We start from the raw sequence: 5,577 nt of genomic DNA on the forward strand, positions 1-5,577 counted from the left end.
CCACAGGAGTTGTCGTCTTCCATTGCATAGGTGAAGCACTTGGAGAATTTTGAAATTGGGGTGGGGATGTGATAAAGTGTTGTGTAATGTAATCCTGCCTTTAGATCAGCAGGATGTGTGTGTGAGAGAGAGAGTCTGTGTGCATGTATGTATCTGTGTATATATGTGTATGTGTGTGTGTGTGCATGTTTGCATATGGATGTGTGTGTCTGTTTGTGTGTTTGTAACTGTATATGTGTGTGTCTGTGTGTATATGTGTGTGTGATATATATATATATATATGTGTCTATGTGTGTGTCCCTGAGCAGTGACGTGGATTTCTGAGGCTTTGCGCCAACAGTACAGCAGCTGCTGTTGTTTTCTTCCCAGCGTCAAGCCAAGAATGCCAGGGCTGTTGTGGAAGTCAAGCTTTTTCTGCCAAAAGCAGCATTGTCTGGGACAGTGCATTTCTCCAACAACTTACCACCCTCTGCTTTCTGATCCGAGAAAGCTCTGACTGAGATACTCCGGGATCTGCTCACCAGAAATTACAGGTATTCATCTAGCCCAGGAACCAGAACCAGTTGTTGGGTGGAATCGTCTGTCTCATTGTATCTGGTTGTACCTCACCACTATGTTGCTTGACAGAAGTGTGTTTTTCTCTGCACTCGGTGGCCTTCCTTCACTGTGCAGAAATGCTGCCCTCTGCTGGAGTGGGCCTGCTGGTGGTGTTTCACTTGTGTGAGAGTCCAGTCAGCCCCAGTCTCTTGGTCACTCATCATTCCAGTCATCTCCTGGCCATTTATTTAATACCTCTGGTCTAAACCGAATCCGCTGAGTACCAGCCAAAATTAGACCACCACAGCAGCACGGGCGGCACGGTGGCGCAGTGGGTAGTACTGCTGCCTCACAGCGCCAGAGACCCGGGTTCAATTGCCAACTCAGGCGACTGTCCGTGTGGAGTTTGCACATTCTCCCTGTGTCTGCGTGGGTTTCCTCCGGGTGCTCTGGTTTCCTCCCACTGTCCAAAGATGTGCACGTCAGGTGGATTGGCCATGCTAAATTGCCCATAGTGTTAGGTGAGGGGTATGGGTGGGTTGCGCTTCGGCGGGTCGGTGTGGACTTGTTGGGCCGAAGGGCCTGTTTCGACACTGTAAGTAATCTAATCTAAAAAAGCAGGCAGAGTACTGATCCAAAATGGCTCAGTACTACAAAGTATTGTCATTCAGAGGTGGGCAAACTGTTTTGGAAACTCAAGAGGCAGCTATTCCCAGTGTAACCTAAGAAGCATCAAGTTGCTGAGTACTGGAGTTTAGTTAATGGCTATTGTTTCCAAAACAAAACAACGGTAAGCAACATTCAAATCATTTGGATCAACAGCAGAACTCTGTCAGCTATTTCCTGGTTACCATAGTGCTGGCTAGTCACCTCCAAATGAGGAATTGCTGTTAAACTTATTGGGTTGTTTTACAGCTAGATGTCCTTTATTTTAGTAATTTATCCAGGTTACAACCAGAATAAGCCAGTTCAGCTATACCAAATAGTAACTCCTTTCTAGCAAGCAAGCCCAAGATCAGATCTTGAACCCAGGACCTTCTAGTTCAGGGGTACCCAATACACCACACCAACATCCTTGAAAAGGTAAGGATCGATGATACACTTTAGTAGTCTCCTTGTAACTGCGAAAAAACAATTTCACAGCGTACAGTCATAGGCAAGTTAGTTTCAAAGGAAACACTCTTGCTTTTAAATCAGAGCATTATAATACCAAAATAAACAGAGAAAGTGCCAGAGAAATCCCAGCACGTCTGGCACAATCCATGATGAGAGGGATGGAGGGACGGAGAGAGAGAGAGAGAGAGAGAGAGAGAGAGAGAGAGAGAGAGAAAACATTTTGATGCTTTGAGTCCAGTATGATTGGACTGAAAGGAGTTAGAAAATGGTAGTATTTTATACTGTGGATAGAGGAGGAGGAGGACTGAGGGAAACAGACCATGAAGGTTCCTAGAGCAAAAGGCAAAGGGAGTGCTAATGGGGGTAAAGAAATGATAAAAAAAAAAGGTTCATTGTTAAATGGGTCCCCTTCAGCACATTTTTAAATTTCCAGCATCTGTAGTATTTGGCTTTTGTTCATGCTGCAAGGTTGAAGTTTGCAATCTAGGCTGATGCTCATTCTCTTCATCACTGCATTGTTGCTGTTTGGAAAATGTCAAGTACTGCTGTCTGCCTGGCTTGCTGTCTCGGTATCTCTACTCCCAGTGCAAGCAAAATTCACATTCCCTGGTGTAGCACCTGGAGCTAATGCTGCCAATCACACACTGTTTGATTAGGAAGAGTGTTCCCTTTCCTAGCAGGAGGTGGAAATCCTACAGGCATGGTGAGGTGTTACACTGTTCTGGGTTTGCGATTTGATATAGAAATATGTCAAATCTCCATTTGAACCCATTGGAAATACAGTGGGGTGAAAAGGTACAGGGAGAAACTCCTTGTTGCTGCGAAGAGGAGAGCATGAATGAGAATGACTAGTAATGGTTTTATTATTGATCCCAAATGATTTGATTTTTATTTACTTCTGGATTCTGTTGTTTTGGAAACTAGCAGGCATTAATTTAACTTCTTCCATGTCTTGAACGTGTGTTTCCCAGCCTACAATAGAATGCGTTCAGTATGCTTGCCTTTATTGGTCAGTGCACTGAGTATATGAGCTGGAGGTCATGTTGCGGCTGTACAGGACATCAGCCAGGCCACTTTTGGAATATTGTGTGCAATTTTGGTCTCCCTCCTACAGCAAAGATGTTGTGAAACTTGAAAGTGTTCAGAAAAGATGTACAAGGATGTTGCCAGGGTTTGGAGGGTTTGAGCTATAAAGAGAAGCTGAATAGACTGGGGTTGTTTTCCTTGGAGCTTTGGAGGCTGAGGGATGACCTTATAGAGGTTTATAAAATCATGAGGGGCATGGATAGGACAAATAGACAAGGTGTTTTCACAGGGTGGGGGGAACTGAAACCTAGAGGGCGTAGGTATAAGGTGAGAGGGGAACAATTTAAAAGGGACCTAAGAGATGACTTCTTCACACAGAGGGTGATGTTTACTGCACCTGACTAAGGAGCAGCACTTCAAAGGCTTGCAATTTCAAATAAATCTGTTGGACTACAACCTGATATCATGTGACTTCTGACCTCTGAAAGAGCAGCCCTATGATCTGGTAAGACCACAGCAACTTTATTTTCTTTCAAAAAGATCAGACAATATCTTTCCATTATAAAAGACACATGAAGTATTCCTAGGGGAAATTGGTGATCCAACCCATTTGAATTTTACAGAATTTGTGCTTATCAATGGACACCCTGTTCATTTTAAGTTTAATGTGGATGCGGGTGTGTCACTGTCTTTTCAGATTAAATACCATGGCTAAAGAAACACAGGTTTATGGAGATAACACTACATGGTGTAGATTGAAAGACATTCAAGAACAAAGATATGCTGCAAAATAACATTGCAACACAAAGAATGAACAAGAGTTGAAAATGTTTACATCATTCCCAATCAATGCTTGCTGATTCCCATACCTTGATACACTGTCAGCTGGAAGCTTCAGACTTCACATAGATTGTAGAATTGTTCTCTACTCCCAGTGTCATTGAAGCAGGTTAGAAGACCAAAATCAGCAAAGTTTTACAGTATACGTGAATACTGAGCAGTCTTCAAATCAAAAACTCACCGATCTTCCAAGCCAAAATAGAACCCGCTGTGGAAAAAATGGTGAAACTTGCAAGCCAGCTGTATTTATGAAGACAGAGACCTGGGAGGAGGTAAGCTTCTGGTGAATGTAGTTAAAAGCCTGAATGTATAAATATTAACAATGGGGGAAAACTTTGGAGGGACATGTACAATGTGCTGCAAGAGTTAATGTTGAAATTGCATCAAGCACTATCCAGTCTGATGATGTCCACAGTCTTTGGACAGAGAAGAGACTGTCTATGACGAGGTCCTATTGGGACAGACCTGTCCTCTCTGGCTTCTGATTCTCTTAGTGATTTTACCTAACTCGTCAAAGTAACGTGTAGCTAGGAGACATTGTCATACAGCACAGAAACAAACCCTTCGGTCCAACCAGTCCATGCCGAACCATAATCCCACCTGCCTGCTCCTGGCCCATATCCCTCCAAACCTTTCCTATACTTATTCCCAGCATGCAATGAATTGTGATAAAATCGTTGTGCACATAAGTGCTTCTTATTGCGAAGACTCAATAGTTACCCCTGCTGATTGGGTAGGTCCCTAGACTGAGCGTGGAGGGGAAAGTGGAGGTGGCTCTCTACCCAGTCAGAAGCTGCAACTTATGACTCCAAACCCACAGCAAGCTGTTCAGTTCAAGGGCAACAAATGCTGGCCTGACCACTCACATTGTACATCTCATGAGATTATACATATATTAAAAAACCACACAGCTGGTGTCCTGGCCAATATCTCTCTCTCTGAACCACACCTCAAAAGTACTTTGTGAGAGGTCCTTGTGAAGTTTGTTGTTTCTGCAAAAATCATAAGGCTGAGTCATTGGGAGGGGTATATATTAAGCTAGATATGCTTGCAAGCAGTTACAAGTAGCTGCATCTTGCTGCTGCAAAAATCACAAGGCGAAATCATGAGGGTATGTTCCAAGAAATACTAACTGAAAAGGGAGGTAGTCGACTGGTAGAAACAGATGTATTGACATTACTGTTCCAATTGTCACGGACATAGGGAGTTAATATGAACAAGATAACCAATAAGACCCAGTGTTGCGTTAGCAAAAGTAATAAGACCCAGCTATCAAGGTGAGGGGATTGCACGCCACAGACAGATGTAGTGAGCCGATTAGATTAGCAGAAGTAAGAGGGGAGTACCAAGACACTCAACTGAACTGTATAAATTGTAATGTAACCTCCTGAGCTGGTGTGCCTCCTTTATGGTCACCCGGCTTGCAAGACCGTATGAATAAAGACTGCTTTAGAATTTGACTCAGACTGAAATTATTGAAGAGTGAGCTTCGTTTCTCACATACTTCGTTGGTCGTAAAGAGGCTCGTGATGCCCTGAGGATGTGAACGGTGCTACCATAAGCACACGTCTTTTTCTTCCTTACAGCAAAGACAAGGTAACTGGCCGAGCTTCCCATTGTCAGAAGATGGTGCTGTGTAGCAACTGGCTTGTTCAGAACTCAACGCGGCTACATTTCAAACCTAAGTAATTGACGACAAAATATGGTGTGATGCTCTGAGAAGTCGTGAATATATAAACTCAAGTTCTCAGCATCGCGAGACCGCACACGCTCGATAAACAACACCACACACAAAACAAAAGCCAGGCTTTGATGTCTCTGTTGAGGTGACCAGCTGGTCACCGTCTCAATGTTGAAATTCGAATTACTTGGTCGGTATTAATTGGTGCTGCATTGGAATCTGTCCCTCCATTAATTCAAACCTGTAAATATCCTTGAGATAATTGCAAACTATTCATATCCGACAGACATCTAATGATGCATTTTCATTTCATGGAGAGGAGTTGAAGAGATTGATTGATTGATGCTTGCACACGGGCTTTCCTACATTGGACTATC

General features: G+C 43.4%; 1 long non-coding RNA gene across 2 annotated transcripts; it reads left to right on the forward strand.

The window, feature by feature from the left end:
* The first annotated feature begins 384 nt into the window (after positions 1–384).
* On the forward strand, positions 385–5,577 carry LOC148146099 (uncharacterized). 2 transcript variants are annotated; one of them, XR_015760772.1, is made up of 3 exons: positions 385–533; positions 3,377–3,791; positions 5,106–5,577. It is a non-coding gene; the product is annotated as an uncharacterized LOC148146099 (long non-coding RNA). The 2 variants fall into 2 exon arrangements; XR_015760773.1 differs by lacking the exon at positions 385–533 and adding an exon at positions 3,067–3,184.

The sequence above is a fragment of the Chiloscyllium plagiosum genome, unplaced genomic scaffold (assembly GCF_037043375.1).
Source record: "Chiloscyllium plagiosum isolate Xiang-an unplaced genomic scaffold, Cpla_swu_hap1 HiC_scaffold_21, whole genome shotgun sequence".
Classification (NCBI taxonomy): Eukaryota; Metazoa; Chordata; class Chondrichthyes; order Orectolobiformes; family Hemiscylliidae; genus Chiloscyllium; species Chiloscyllium plagiosum.